The sequence below is a fragment of the Lepidochelys kempii genome, chromosome 3 (assembly GCF_965140265.1).
Source record: "Lepidochelys kempii isolate rLepKem1 chromosome 3, rLepKem1.hap2, whole genome shotgun sequence".
Taxonomy (NCBI): domain Eukaryota; kingdom Metazoa; phylum Chordata; order Testudines; family Cheloniidae; genus Lepidochelys; species Lepidochelys kempii.
Window position 1 is genome coordinate 122,168,574 of NC_133258.1, and position 17,204 is coordinate 122,185,777.

General features: G+C 41.2%; 1 protein-coding gene across 2 annotated transcripts in view; it reads right to left on the reverse strand.

Moving 5' to 3' along the window:
* PRKN (parkin RBR E3 ubiquitin protein ligase) overlaps window positions 1–17,204 on the reverse strand; it is a 1,259,259-nt gene that overhangs the window by 520,577 nt on the left and 721,478 nt on the right. The gene's annotated exons all lie outside the window — the stretch shown is intronic.

Below are 17,204 nucleotides of genomic sequence, written 5' to 3' on the forward strand. Positions count from 1 at the left end.
ACACGTGACCATACATAAAACAATCTGCCCAGTAGTTTAAACAATGCAACAGGTTTTTCAAATTACTTAAGTCTGCAAATCACCTTCCCCATGCACATGTACATACACATACTTTGGTTCAGATTCCTTCTTTCCTTGTCTCTTCTTCCCCCATTCTCTCAGCAGCTTAGACGCAGAAAGCAATAAAAGACTGAATGGGAGAAGTATAACAACTCACTGAGCAAAATCACTTATCAGGATACCCAAATAAGTCCAAGTATCACCAAGCCTATAACCCTTGCTTGTTTTAATCACTTTCCCCACCCTCCCATTTGCTTACATTCTCCTACTGGGTCTCGCAGGAACCAGTATTATTAACTATTTTGGGGTAGAGGTTGTCTTTGTACTGCAAGTCTGTACCTAGCGCAATGAGACCCTGGTTACTGACTGGAGACCCTAGATGCCTTTACAATACAAATAAATAAATGGAACAGTACAATTTTCAAAACTAACTAAGTGAATTAGGACCCAAAGTCCCATTTTCAAAAGTGACTTAGGAGTCTCAGGTTCCTAAGTGCATAAGTCACTTTTGAAAATGGGATTCTGGGTCCTAATTCACTTAGGTGTTGAGAATCACTGGTTTCTTATTCATTGGACTGCTTTCCTTGGGAGCACCACCACAATCTAATTCACTGAGAGAAAAACCTCTTGTCACATGAAAGCAGCAAGGAGTGCCTAAAAATCAGGTAAACATAATAGACAATGGTGGTAAGACCTACCAATTGGTAGGGGCTCCCAGGGTAAGACCTACCAATATATTGGGGCTCCAAAGGCAGACATTCGCTCACAGGCACCTCATTCCCCCACCCCAAATGGATCTTCACCTTTCTCCTGCTTCCTGTCTTGATCTTCTCATCTACCGAAATCTACCGAGAAGACGGAGGCTGGTAACAATCAGCTGAAGTCCTGATTTAAGAACTCCTGTGCTGTATCAGTACCCCCTTTGACTCTGGTGCCCAAACTCCAAACATCCTACATTAATCTGCTACTACCAAAGACAAGGTAACATCACCATAGCCACAGGTAATGTAAGTACATTGAGACAAATAGGAAGGTTGAAAGAACTCATGTAAGAAATGGAACAATACACCTGGCACCTCCTAGGAATCTCTGAGGTCAGATGGAAGAACTTTGGAGAGGTACTAAAGGAAGAAGGTCATGTACTCTATTGCACTGGAGAGAACAAACATGTCAATGGCGTAGGATTTCCTGTGTATAAAGACGTCAAGAATTCAGTATTAGGATGCTGCCCAACGTCCAGCAGGATTATTTGCATCCATCTAAAGGCAGTACTGTTTAATATCACAGTGCTACAACTCAATGCCCCTACAACAGACTATGACGATGAGCAAATAGAAGATATTTACAATCAGCTCCAAGACATCGATAAGGTCACACAAGAAAGATATCCTAATTGTACAAGGAGATTGGAATGCTAAAGTGGCTACTGACACACAGGCAGATTGGCAAGATTATTGTGGCCCTTTCTGTAATGTGGTAACCAATGAGAGAAGACTGAGACTTTTGGAGTTTGCCAGCTATAACAATCTGGTTCTTGCAAACACATTAGGAGCACATAAAGCACCCAGATGATCAACATGGCACGCACCTAATGGTCTACATCACAGCCAGATCAACTACATCATGGTGCAAAACCAATTTCATTCTGGGATTAACAGAACTAAAACAAGGAGCTTCCCCACTGCTGATATTGGAAGTGATCACGACCATGTAATGCTAAATTTTTGGATGCAGCTAAGGAAAATCATCAGGCCAAAGTTCACCAGAACCAAGTTTGACTTAGAAAGACTCGAGACCGAAACATTGCAGAGTCCTTCCAAGCACCGATCGGTGGAAAATTTGCCCCACTGCTTGATCAAGAGGAAGATATAGAAACAATGACCAACAATTTCAATGCTGTAATGAATGAGACAGCAATGGACATCCTTGGGAAACGTCATAAGAAGACAAAACCATGAGTCACAAATGAAATAGTACAAACATGTGACATTAGAAGAGAACTTGAGAGACAAGAACAGCACTGAGGGAGCTGATAAATACAGAGCGATTTGCAGAAAGATCAAGAAAGGAATGAAGGTGGCCAAGGAGATATGAATTGAAAAACAATGCTCTAAAATTGAAAAGTGTATCAATAATAAAAACAGCAAATGAGCCTTCCAGGTTGTAAAAGATCTGATGAAGGAAATATGGATCAAAGCTAATGCAATTCAAGACAAAGAAGGGAACAGTCTTACGGAAGAAAGGGACATCATCAATAGGTGGACAAACTACTGCTCTGATCTATATAACCACCAGACAAATGGAGATCCTAGTGTCTTAGACAGCCCAGATTCAATAGAGGGGGATGACTTTCCAATACTAAGTGAAGTGGAGAAAGCTGTGAAATCACTCAAGAATGGAAAGGCTAAAGGTATTGACAACATTCTCGCTGAACTGATGAAATTTGGAGGAGAAACAGTAATAGATGTACTCACTAAGATCTACAACTAGTTCTGGCAGACTGGTGAGTGGCCCTCCATGTGGACACAGTCACTAATTATCACTCTGCTAAAAAAGGCACTCTGCAATTGTGTCAAAATTACTGGACCATAAGCTTAATTAGCCATCCCAGCAAAGTGATCTTGAAAGTCATATTGAACAGACTGAAGCCACAAGCAGAGAATATCATCGCTGAAGAATAGGCTGGCTTTCCTGCTGGAAGAAGTACCACAGAACAGATTTTCAACCTTCGTGTTCTATGTGAGAAGTTCTTACAACACCAGCAGGATATCTACCACTTCTTTGTTGACTTCAAGAAAGCATTTGACAGAATATGGCACGAAGTTCTCTGGACAAGCACAATGTTGGTTGTAAGCTTATTCTTACCATTAAACAACGGTATGCTAAGGCCAGCAGTGCAGTTCTCGTCAATGGCACAAGAGGAGAGTGGTTTCACACCATTGCTGGAGTCCAGCAAGGCTGCCTTTTTTCGCCCACACTGTTCAACATCTACTTGGAGCGCACAATGACTGATGCCCTAGAAGATCACATATGCACAGTCAGCATTGGGGAGCAAACAATCTCAAATCTTCGGTTTGCTGATGACATTAATGGCCTGGCAGGCAGCAAAGATGAACTTGCCAACCTTGCGAAGCAATTGGATGAAACCTCCGCAAAATATGGCATGGAAATCATTGCAGAGAAAACCAAGCTAATGACAAAGAAACATGATGGTATCAGCTCACATATCACTGTCAATGGACAAGAGCTGGAGACAGTGAAAAAGTTCAAGTATTTGGGGGCAATCACTGATGAAGGATCCAAGGCAGAAATTCAGGCAAGACCTGCGCAAACAACAGCAGCTGTGACAAAGCTAAAGGCAATCTGGAAGAATAAGAACATCTCCATTGGTCATCTCCATTTTTCTGAATGTGTGTGAGACATGGACCCTTTTGGCAGAACTTGAATGGAAAATACAGGTAGTAAAGATGAGATGCTTCTGTAAAATTCTGGGTCTCTCCTACTTTGACCACATCACTAATGAAGAGGTCTGCAACATCATCACCCAACGCACTGGGTCATAGGAAGACCTCCTGATGACCCTGAAGAAGTGCAAGCTGAAATGGTATGGCCATGTAACAAGATCATCTGGCTTATCCAAGATCATCCTCCAAGCGACAGTATAGAGAAGAAGAGGTAGACAACAGAAGAGAAAGATTGACAACATAAAAGAGTGGACAGGAATGGACTTCGCAGAGACTCAAGCACTGACACACAATCTTCACGGGTGGAAACAATTGGTGGATTGCTCATCAATTATCGTGCCCCAACGACCAATGCAGTTATGGGAGTGATGATGATGACCAAAGACTTCACTCAAGGTGAACTCAGAAAACATGACCAATGGGACTCTGGATAAAAGTGAGTATGAATCAATGTTTGTGCTTTTGGTGAAGGAGCTGGCCCCAGCTGTGTTTGAAACTGGAGGCATTGGTATATGCAATCCTCCATTCTCTAAGACCTCATTCCTGCAAGGCGCTAAGGACCCCAATCCAGCACATCATCTAAGCATGTGCTTAACAAAGCATATTAGTCCTATTAATCATAGAATATCAGGGTTGGAAGAGACCTCAGGAGGTCATCTAGTCCAACCCCCTGCTTAAAGCAGGACCAATCCCCAATTTTTGCCCCAGATCCCTAAATGGCCCCCTCAAAGATTGAACTCACAACCTTGGGTTTAGCAGGCCAATGCTCAAACCACTGAGCTATCAAATGAACTGTTCATATGCTTGAGCTTAAGCATATGCTTAAGTGGTGTGCTAGACTGGGTGTGGTGTGCTCAGCACTTTGCAGGATAGAACCCTCAGCAAAAAGCTATGCATTTTGATTACAGTAAATATGTTTTTGAGAGCAAAATCAAAACCAACAGCTAAAATAAGTGGGAACTGCAATGTTTAAAAAAAAAAGGATTCATACATAGTTAACAGAAAATGTCCCCTTTTCCCTGCAAGAATTATCTACACCAGAGGTGGGCAAACCTTTTGGCCTGAGGGCCATATCGGGTTTCAGAAATTGTATGGTGAGCCGGTTAGGGGAGGCTCTGCCTCCCCAAACAGCCAGGTGTGGCCCGGCCCCATCCGACTCCCCCTTCCTTCTCGTCCTCTGACATCCCCCCCAGGACTCCTGCCCCATCCAATCCTCCCTGTTCCCTGATGGCCCCCCCAGGGCCCCTCCCCCATCCACCCCTCCTGCTCTCTGTCCCCTGACCGCCCCCAGACCTCCTGCCCGTAACTGCCCCCCGCCACCCAATCCAACCTCCCTCCTTCCTAACTGCCCCCCGGGACCCCTGCCTGCCCCATCCAACCACCCCTTCTCCCTGACCACTCCCGGAATCCCTGTCCCCATTCAACCCCTGTTTCCTGTCCTCTGACCGCCCTGACCCCTATCCACACCCCCATCCCCTGACCACCCCCTGAACTCCCCTGCCCTCTATCCAACCCCCCTGCTCCCTGCCCCCTTACCATGCTGCCTGGAGTGCCGGTGGCTGGCAGCGCTATAGCCGCACTGCCCGGCTGGAGCCAGCCACGCCACCGAGCAGCACAGAGCACTGGGTCAGGCTGGGCTCTGCAGCTGCACTGCCCCAAGAGCTTGCAGTCCCATCACCCAGAGCATTGTGCCGGCAGCACAGTGAGCGGAGGCTGCGGGGGAGGGGGAACAACAGGGGAGGGGCCAGGGGCTGGCCTCCCAGGCCAGGAGCTCAGGGGCTGGGCAGAATGGTCCCGCGGGCCGTAGTTTGCCCACCTCTGATCTACACATACAGGAAATCAACAAATGCTAACTGGATCCATTTTCTTTTGAGATTACCATTTTTATAGAATGCTCTGCCCAAATGACAAGGACAACTATTTTAAATTAGTGTTTGAAACCTAGGTCAGTATAATACTAAACAGTATTGCTCATGTTGGATGAACCTGTATTTTCTTTTAACCTATTGCAGTGCGCTTGCCAGAGGTGAAAGTAGTTTGTTTTTCCATCACTCTATTGTTATTGTACACATGAAACAGTGGAATGGAACATTTTTCTTTTAAAATGAGAAACTAAATAAAGGAAGGAATGGTAGCAAAACACATTTCTATTCACAGCAGATAGCAGGAGCTAATTTGAAGATTTCATTCTCTTCCTCCTCCCCTTTTTCCTGCCCTGGGTGTCTATGAAAGCTCTTAGTCTAAGTTTCCTTCAACGCCTGAGAGGAAAAAAAAAGAGGGTAAGGGTAGGAAGAGGACAAAGGGTTGCCAGATATAAACAGATATGCTTAGGTGGGAAGGATGACCTATTAGGCAATTAAAAACTAAAAGATGTTCAATATCTGTATATTTGGTGCTGTATCTAGCAGTATATAGTTGTGATGTGGCTCGGTCACATAGATCCCCTTGGGACTGTCACCGGATGTGCTGGAATTACCTCTGTGCCCATTTTCCATCAGCTTGGGACTCCAGAACCCTGCCTTGTTGAGCCAGACATGCTAGCCTGCTGCAACACAGACCCAGGTCTGGTCCACACCCCCAAAGCTGCAGACTTTAACTAAAAACTGCTCAGCAGGTCATGTGACTCCAACACCCAGACACCCAACTCCCAATGGGATACAAACCCCAAATAAATCTGTTTTACACTGTATAAAGCTTATAGAGGGTAAACTCAGAAACTGTCCGCCCTCTATAACACTGTTAGAGAGATATGCACAGCTGTTTGCTCCCCCAGGTATTAATCACTTAATCTGGGTTCATTAGTAAACAAAAAAGTGATTTTATTAAGTATAAAAAGTATGATTCGAGTGGTTTCAAGTAATAACACACAAAACAAAGTAAGTCACCAAGCAAAATAAAGCAAAAACATGCAAGTCTAAGCCTAATAAATTAAGAAACTGATTACAGGTAAAATCTCACCCTCAGAGATGTTCCAATAAACTTCTTTCACAGACTAGACTCCTTCCTAGTCTGGGCCCAATCCTTTCCCCTGGTAAAGTCCTTGTTAGCAGACATCTTAGGTGGAAACTTGGGGTTCTCATGACTGGCCGCCCCCTTTGTTCTCTTCCACCCGCTTTTATACTCTGGCACAAGGCGGGAATCTTTTGTTTCTGTGGGTTCCTGCCCCTCCTTATAAACGGAAAAGTACCAGATTTAAGATGGATTTCATTACCAGGTGACATGGTCACATGTCATAGTAACACCTCATTCTTCATTACCCAGGGGTTGGCCCAAACATACACCGCAAGGCTTGCAGGTAAATAAACCATCCACAACCAATTGTCCTAGTCAATGAGAGCCATCAAGATTCTAAACCACCATTAATGGCCCACTTTTTGCATAACTGCAATAGGACCTCAGAGTTATACTTCATATTTCTAGCTTCAGATACAAGAATGATATATGCATACAAATAGGATGAACACACTCAGTAGATTATAAGCTTTGTAATGATACCTTACAAGAGACCTTTTGCATAAAGCATATTCCAGTTACATCATATTCACGTTCATAAGCATGTTTTCATAAAGCATATGGAGTCCAACCTCACAATAGTAATTTGGATCAATTCATTTAACATGATCCATTTAATATCTTGAATTGTTTTGGTCTTTTTTCTTTTTAATCTAATCAGAATAGTTTGAATTAGTTACTGATGAAATTTGGACTTCAGTGAATGAAAAGTGTTATTTCATTTTCCTTGATTCCCCTCATTGCCTTCAAAAATTCATTCAACTGTTTCTTTGATGTGTGAGGACTCTTACCTAGGATTTGTAGTGTGTCATAATAGCTTGGAAAATATTGGTTCAACAGAATAAAGCAGGCGAGAGACAAAACAAACAAACAAACAAACAAACAAGTCCTATGGTAAGAGGAGCAAATTGTGGTCATGTGTTACTATGTACTACAGAGAAGCAATGTCATCTTTCATATCAATTATCCATAGATTAGAGGACTTTAATACACTATTAAAATTTCCAGTGACTTGAGGCCAGGTTTACAAAGACACTTAGAGTTGAAGATAGCCACCTGCTGGGACTTACAAGAAAGCGTATGTGAATTAGGCACCTAACTCCTATGAGAATTTATTTGTACATCACTTCTAAACTACTGTAAAATAAAAAAATGTTAATTTTACAGTATGTCTACCGTACTATATGTGTTCCTAAGTAATAGTAATCCGTGCAATTATTGTTTACCCATATTAACATTTCATCTTTTTTTAGCCTAAAGGATGATATATTTACTATGTGAGCAAGCAAGACAGAAAAAAATGTGAAAAACAAATAATCTAAACTTAACATAAAGCTTAAATCCTTACACACAACTTCTTCATTTTAAACAAGACAAACTACCAACATAAAAGAAAGAGAACAACATTAGGCACACATGGTAATTCAGGAGGTAAAAGTTACCAGTCCACCTCTCAGATCATTACAATTTTCTTGGACACACTTTATATTAACAGGTTTCAGAGTAACAGCCGTGTTAGTCTGTATTCGCAAAAAGAAAAGGAGTACTTGTGGCACCTTAGAGACTAACCAATTTATTTGAGCATGAGCTTTCGTGAGCTACAGCTCACTTCATCGGATGCATACCGTGGAAACTGCAGAAGACATTATATACACACAGAGACCATGAAACAATACCCCCTCCCACCCCACTGTCCTGCTGGTAATAGCTTATCTAAAGTGATCATCAGGTGGGCCATTTCCAGCACAAATCCAGGTTTTCTCACCCTCCACCCCCCCACACAAATTCACTCTCCTGCTGGTGATAGCCCATCCAAAGTGACAACTCTTTACACAATGTGCATGATAATAAAGTTGGGCCATTTCCTGCACAAATCCAGGTTCTCTCACGTTTCATTGATAAATAGTTTATAAAGAGTTAATAAATGATGACTAGACATTATAACCAATTACAGACACGAGTCGCATGTGTGTTATCAATGGTTGTAAGGACATCTGTAGACGGTGTTACAGATGATTACAAGACATGGTTAAATGCAATCTATTGACCTGTTGGACTCTCTAACTGTTTCTAATAATTGATTAGCCATTTATTAAAGCTTCTATTAAACATTTATTAACCTTTATAGATCGTTTATACATGTAACTTTAATATAATGTATGACTGTTTTCTTTATGGCATTGCATGCCAAATAAATAAATAAATAAATAAATAAATGTCTTCCTTTAAAAAAAATAAAATAAAATCTATGCAATCCTATGAGGGACTGAAAGACTCCTTTAGGATGCTAATTGTCCTTTGTTGGCATTTAAGCCTAAGAGAATCGAGGACTACACAGCAACATACAGGATGGGTCCTATTAATTTTTATTTTTTAGTAAGTGAATGGGTCAATGACTTAGCACTGATTTGGCACACTGAAGTCATGGGAATATTAGATTTTGAACATTAAGGTAATGAAAGGTTAGTATTTTCCCTCCCTTCAGTAATCCATTTAATACTGTGACAAACTATCTATCTATATATATATATATAGTTCCAAAGGGTACATATACTTTATAGCCTTCAAAAAAAATTTAAAAAGTTAAATATATATATTTACATTTTGACCTTTTATCCTCAGGTTACATATGACAGATTAATTTTGTCTATAGTCAACATAATCCATTCTGGGTTTAGAGGCACAACAGGGGAAAAGATCAGGACTGACATTAAAGCCTAGGGAACATGAATAAACTCAGACTAATTACTTCTAGGGGTTTAACTTCTCAGAGTCTAAACCAAGCTTCACCTTTAAAACCTGAATCCTCCTTCCAATATGGATCCTAATTTTGTGATGTCTCTGAGTTCTATGGCCCCAGATATCAGCTTTGTTGTACTCTCTATTTGTCACCAGGGAACAGCATAGGGATGTCGTCTCAGGACAAAGATCTGGAGCAAAAATTGTAGCTATGCTAAAATTTCATAACCAAACCCAGATTTAGGCAAGTTAGTGTTTCACACCCATTGGGTAAGCCTATCCAATATGGTACAGACAAAACTTCAGTGATTTTTGCTGTCTTTGACACAAATAGAGAGATAGGGGGTTTGTACGACAAAGCGAAACTGAAGGGGAGGATGAAACTGTAAGAACTGAATCCAACAGAAGGGTCTGCTTAAATGCATACAAACCAAAACTGATAAGCTTCATACAGCTTTAGAGATGATATAAAATGCCAAAAGGCACTTTAAAATAGTGCTTTAAGCACTATAATAAAGATATTGAATGCAAACCCACCCCTCTCCAACTCATGAGTTTTTAGGGAAATTAATGTCAAGAAACAGAAGACCTAATTAACACCCATGCAATTCCCCATAGTATGGAAATACCAGAGTGGCTGCACGTTTAGGTGGGAGATTGTGAGGTGCTCAAGTGATCGTATTTGAAAGGTTTTAGACTGGTAGCCGTGTTAGTCTGTATCAGTAAAAAGAACAAGGAGTACTTGTGGCACCTTAGAGACTAACAAATTTATTTGGGCATAAGCCTTCGTGGGCTAAAGATGCATGCATCTGATGAAGTGGGCTTTAGCCCACAAAAGCTTATGCCCAAATAAATTTGTTAGCCTCTAAGGCACTGGTTTTCAAAGCCAGTCCGCCGCTTGTTCAGAGAAAGCCCCTGGTGGGCCGAGCCGGTTTGTTTACCTGCTGCATCCACAGGTTCAGCTGATCGTGGCTCCTACTGTCCGCAGTTCGCCGTTCCCAACCAATGGGGGCTGCAGGAAGGGCGGCCAGCACATCTCTCAGCCCGCGCTGCTTCCCGCAGCCCCCATTGGCCTGGAGTGGCAAACCGCAGCCACTAGGAGCCACGATTGGCTGAACCTGCGGATGCAGCAGGTAAACAAACCAACTCGGGCCACCAGGGGCTTTCCCTGAACAAGTGGCAGACCGGCTTTGAGAATCACTGCTCTAAGGTGCCACAAGTACTCCTTGTTCTTTTTGTATTTGAAAGGTTTGTGCTCACAGAGCACAATGTTCCTATTAAACAACAGTTCCTATTAAATTGGCTTGATAAGTCAGGGTAAGGATGATGGCTGAAGGACTCCAATGAATAAACAAGATAAACTATCCAAACATTGAATTTTATTCACTGTATTAAAAAGGAAAAGTACTTGTCTGTATATTGAAATTCTATCCTCTACAGAACCACCCTATTGAGTGTTGTGCCCTCACGCAGATCTGACCTTGAAGCCAACTACCTAGCTTACATTATAATGTTTATAAAGCCAGGATGAGGCAATCAAAGCATCTCCCCTGAGGGACACGTGTTGCCAATCATACCCTTTAATAGCCACATCCTTTTTAAGCTAAACTGATCCACGGAGATTATTGCCATTAGGAAAGTCCAACTGCTGGTCCACCATTTCCCTTCCCCCCCAAATTCCAAAAGGTAAGCACCACTGTGCCTACTGTGTGCCCGCTGATGCAGTACGTGAGATAAGAGCATAAACAAAAAAGGGAGAGAGAATTACATTTTTTTGGGGGAGGGGGGGAGTATAATATGAGCATAAATCTTCCAATCTGAAGAAACAGGTAGAAAAATATAATTCAAGAAAGGAAAAGGAGAAGCCCTGACTTACTGCTTGCACTTTTACATGAATTTTAGCAACTATGTATATTATCAAACTAAAGGGATTTTTCATTCCCCAACCCCTTGATTAGTACCTCATTCCTTCCAAATGAGCTTCTAATGAAATTTCTCTGGAGAAAATAGCCATGAAAAAGCAAGAGAGAATACAAGGCCAACATTAAATTTGTAACACTGAACTAACTTTCTCCAATCAGAAATTAAAAAAAAACAACTGCTTAATGCTGATAAACTGCAAACCATAATGAATACATTTAGAAGTTCTCTCTGCATTGCAGGAGAGAGTCCGTATTGTGAGAGCATCAGAAGAGGAATATGATTTTAGCTGTAGAATTTGGGATGGACTAGAAAGAAGAGAGGAAGAGGTTACAGTGATCAAAGCAAAAGATGACCAAAGGATGAACAAGGATTTTTAACATGGAGAGAGACAACAAATGGCGATATTATGCAGGAAGAAAGGGAAGAATTTAGCGAAAGATAGGAGACAAGGATGCCACCAAGATGTGAGCCTGAGAGACAATGACAACATGGAGTTTTCAATAGTGATAACAGAGAAAGCAAGTGGTGAGAGAGATTGAGAGGAAAGACAAGAAGCTCTGTTTAAAAGACAGGTGGCAAGAGTAGCTGTCAAAGAGCAGTGGATATGTGAGTCTACTGGTTTTGGAGACTATAGGCTTTACAGTCATTTCCAAAAGAAATCAGTGAAAAGATTTAAAAGGGTGTCTACTGGAATGTCTACCATGGTAAATTAAAGAATGTGGTATATCTACCAGAAATGTTGCATTCAAGGTTGGTGATGAGCTATGGTCTACTCATTGTAAATGAAGTTCATTAGGGAGGCTTTTTGTATGAATAATAGATTTTAATTCTTTAGAGTAGAGGTGATAGGGGGTAATTGCTTCCTTTAAGGAGAACTGAGCCAAGCAGCCAGGATTTCTCAGAATTTAGTTACTGCAAGTTATAACATGGGAGCAGGCAAAAGGCAAGGACTTTTAATACTTATTTGTATCGTAAATTAGCATGTAACACCTTAAACTAGGTGACACTTATTTTACAGTTTCTACCCTTTTCCTTTTCCCCCCTCAATACACAGAAGTGTTTATATAATCCTTCTCTGGTTCCTCTATGAGATATTTCAACAGCTCATACATGGCTCTAAACTCTTTGCCCTCTACAAATGTATCTAATGGATTAGTCCTTAATGAGGATCAATTTCTTTGGCCTGTTTTTAAATTAATTAATTTAAAGTATAACAAAGGTATTATTAATTTGAAATGAACAGTCTGGTCATGAGGAGTGCAACATCTCAAGCCAAGGTTTTAGTACTGTGAAAGACAAAACGATAAACTCAAAGAAGAGGTCTCTGTAGTGATTTTTGCTCACAGATAATCTTCTGAATTGATGGTGCTCTGTCTTTGACAACACCCATCTGGAATACCTAATTTAAGAAACAGGAAATGAATTGTTCTATCTCTGACCTGGGAGAACAGGGAAGACCTTGAGGGCCTTCAGAATATAGTAGAGCATCACACCCTTCACTGTGTATGCAGGCCAAGCTGTACACCCAGTGGGAGGGCAGGAAATTAAGCTGCTTCCTACGTGTAGGTAGCAATAAGAGGAACCGGAGAGATTCCTCTGCTTTCAGCACTAAATGGGCACTATGCTAAGCTGATTTTCCTCTCATTTATACCAGTGGAAATCAGCCTTCATGGCCGCATTTTACTGTTTTCCAGTTTTCATCAAAAATCAATACGATTCTGCTCATTCCTGTCTAGAAAATTCTCTGAAATGTTGGAATTGGTCAGATGGTGTTCAAGAATTATTGTATTACTGAAAGACTAAAATGCTATTGAACAAAGAGAACATTTCTCAGCATTCTGCATACTTTTTAAGATAGCTCTTCCATCTAGCTGCAATAACCTGCCTTAACTTTTCATCTTTCTAGCTGTGCTGTGGTTTGTCACACTGTGAAACCAATAGTATAACAAACCTAAAATATATAAATAGTTGGAAATGCTAGTTATATTATTCTTAGAGACATCTATCTATTAGGAACATGGCAGAGATTCCAGAACAGGATATAGTATAAAATCTATGATACAGAAAGAAAATTTTAAAAAATAAGCACTAGATATTGCCATGAGTTAAATCTTCTAACAGCACTAAAGAGAACAGAATGACCACTAGAGACTGTGACATACTGTAAGTACTCCGCAAGGGCCTGTATATGCTTCACTACTTCACATGAAGTCTTGTGCACTTAGAAGTTTGGTGATCAGCTCCCAAGGTCTTAACTGAAGGCAAGAGATCCTGGAATGTGTATCTATTCTGGGTATTTATTTCTGAAATAATTACAGTTGATCAATATGAAAATACGTAATCCTGAAGACTATGGCTTAATCCTCAAACACTCATTAACGGAGAACATTCAAACAATTCTTTGCAGGATCAAGCTCTAATGGTTCAATTATGGTTCAGCCCACACATCTGCACAGGACAATGTAAAGGCAGACACAACCCCATACTCCATGCATGAACTCTTCACCTCATAGAACATAATACCAAGGAAGAGAGCAACTGCTGCCAGAAGTTTTTGCTTTCCCATACATGTGAGTAGGGAATGGACAGGAACGGGTGGGGTTGGCCTGTGCTGCTACACTGTTGCTTTGGGACGAGTAAGCTACGCCAAAGGGGGCAGGGAGAGAAAGGCTGTCATGATTTATTTTTCCCATGGAGCAAGGGGGAAACTGAAAAAAATGAGTCACAATTTGGTCTCTTCACTGCTTCTGTGGCAACAGTTACCCATGCCCCATTTCTTGGACTTGGCCCTAAATAAATATAAGATATGCTTTGGCTTGAGAAGTGGGGGAAGGTCATCCCACCAAATTACTAGAAATAAATGTATGAATTAGTATTACTACGAAGATAAACTTCAAACAGAACTTGAAAAATAAGTTTGCATACAAAGGTAATATATATTTTAGGGTGGGAAATAATCAAAGACTGTAATAAAAGTCATGAGGAAAATCATGAGTAAAGGCCCTGCCAATCATTAAGCAGCCTTCATGGCCACAGGCCCCTAGAAGCTACTTGGGTTCCACAGATTACACAGCTGTGGGGACAGCTTCCTTTCTGAGTGGGGTACTTTCTCTTTGAGAGTAACTACTTAAGGCCCAATCTTGCAATGGTTTATACCAGTGATGGGCAACCTGCAGCCTGTGGGCTGCACACGGACCGTCAGGGTTGTGCTGGGTGCCACTTCCCACAGCTCCCATTGGCCAGGAATGGTGAACCGTGGCCATTGGGAGCTGCGGGTGGTTGTGCCTGCAGATGGTCGATGTAAACACTGTATCACAGTCTGCCAGCGGATTACCCTGATGGGCCATGTGCGGCCCACAGGTTGCTCACCACTGCCTTATACACATGCTTAACTTTACCTACACTAGGAATCCAATTGCCTTCAATCAGCTAAGCCCCACTGTTGTCTATCCTGTGAGGGTGGTTTTTGAAGGATGGACAACACATCACCATCCATGATGAGGCTGGAATCCAGTGTTAAGAACATAAGAATGGCCACACTGGGTCAGACCAAAGGTCCATCCCGCCCAGTATCCTGTCTGCCGACAGTGGCCAATGCCAGGTGCCCCAGAGGGAGTGAACCTTACAGGTAATGATCAAGTGATCTCTCTCCTGCCATCCATCTCTACCCTCTGACAAACAGAGGCTAGGGACACCATTCTTTACCCATCCTGGCTAATAGCCATTAATGGACTTAACCTCCATGAATTTATCCAGTTCTCTTTTAAACCCTGTTATAGTCCTAGCCTTCACAACCTCCTCAGGCAAGGCATTCCACAGGTTGACTGTGAGCTGTGTGAAGAAGAACTTCCTTTTATTTGTTTTAAACTTGCTGCCCATTAATTTCATTTGGTGGCCCCTAGTTCTTATGAGAAGAAGCAAATAACTTTTCCTTATTCACTTTCTCCACACCACTCATGATTTTATATACCTCTATCATATCCCCACTTCTCTTTTCCAAGCTGAAAAGTCCTAGCCTCTTTAATCTCTCCTCATATGGGACCCATTCCAAACCCCTAATCATTTTAGTTGCCATTCTCTGAACCTTTTCTAATGCTAGTATATCTTTTTTGAGATGAGGAGACGACATCAGTACGCAGTATTCAAGATGTGGGCATACCATTGATTTATATAAGGGCAATAAGATATTCTCCGTCTTATTCTCTATCCCTTTTTTAATGATTCCTAACATCCCGTTTGCTTTTTTGACTGCCACTGCACACTGCATGGACGTCTTCAGAGAACTATCCATGATGACTCCAAGATCTTTCTCCTGATTAGTTGTAGCTAAATTAGCCCCCCATCATATTGTATGTATAGTTGGGTTTATTTTTCCAATGTGCATTACTTAACATTTATCCGCATTAAATTTCATTGGCCTTTTTGCTGCCCAATCACTTAGTTTTGTGAGATCTTTTTGAAGTTCTTCACAGTCTGATTTGGTCTTAACTATCTTGAGCAGTTTAGTATCATCTGCAAACTTGGCCACCTCGCTGTCTATCCCTTTCTCCAGATCATTTATGAATAGGTTGAATAGGATTGGTCCTAGGACTGACCACTAGTTACCCCTCTCCATTCTGAAAAGTTACCATTTATTCCTACCCTTTGTTCCCTGTCTTTTAACCAGTTTTCAATCCATGAAAGGATCTTCCCTCTTATCCCATGACAACTTAATTTACGTAAGAGTCTTTAGTGAGGGACCTTATCAAAGGCTTTCTGGAAATCTAAATACACTATGTCCACTGGATCCCCTGTCCACATGTTTGTTGATCCCTTCAAAGAAATCTAATAGATTAGTAAGACATTATTTCCCTTTACAGAAACCGTGTTGACTTTTGCCCAACAATGTATGTTCTTCTATGTGTCTGACAATTTTATTCTTTACTATTGTTCCAACTAATTTGCCCGGTACTGACCTTAGACTTACCAGTCTGTAATTGCCGGAATCACCTCTAGAGCATTTTTTAAATATTGGCGTTAAATTAGCTGTCTTCCAGTCATTGGGTACAGTAGCTGATTTAAAGGACAGGTTACAAACCATAGTTAATAATTCTGCAATTTCATATTTGAGTTCTTTCAGAACTCTTGGGTGAATGCCATCTGGTCCCGGTGACTTGTTACTGTTAAGTTTCTCAGTTAATTCCAAAACCTCCTCTAGGGACACTTCAATCTGTGACAATTCCTCAGATGTGTCACCTATAAAAGACAGCTCCGGTTTGGGAATCTCCCTAACATCCTCAGCCGTGAAGACTGAAGTAAAGAACTCATTTAGTTTCTCCGCAATGACTTTATCGTCCTTAAGTGCTCCTTTTGTATCTTGATTGTCCAGGGGCCCCACTGGTTGTTTAGCAGGCTTCCTGCTTCTGATGTACTTAAACATTTTATTACCACCTTTTGAGTTTTTGACTATCTGTTCTTCAAACTCCTTTTTGGCTTTTCTTATTACATTTTTATACTTCAATTGGCGGTGTTTATGCGCCTTTCTATTTACCTCACTAGGATTTGACTTCCACTTTTTAAAGATGCCTTTTTATCTCTCACTGCTTCTTTTACATGGTTGTTAAGCCATGGTGGCTCTTTTTTAGTTCTTTTACTGTGTTTTTTAATTTGGGTATACATTTAAGTTGGGCTTCTATTATGGTGTCTTTGAAAAGTGTCCATGCAGCTTGCAGGGATTTCACTCTAGTCACTGTACCTTTTAATTTCTGTTTAACTAACCTCCTCATTTTTGCATTGTTGCCACTTCTCATAATTACACTGTCAATCTCCCAATATTTGGTAGGGGTTTTTTGAAACTCCAGATGCTGGAATATTGGCACTGGAGAATCTCAGCTGTCATTTAAAAAAAAATGAAGTAAATTTCTAGCCATTATGGTTATAAAGAAAAGGGTAAACCCTAAAGGCTTCAGAACCAGGGGGCAAACAAAAAGATCCCAACATTTATCATTTGAAAAATATCATTATTTT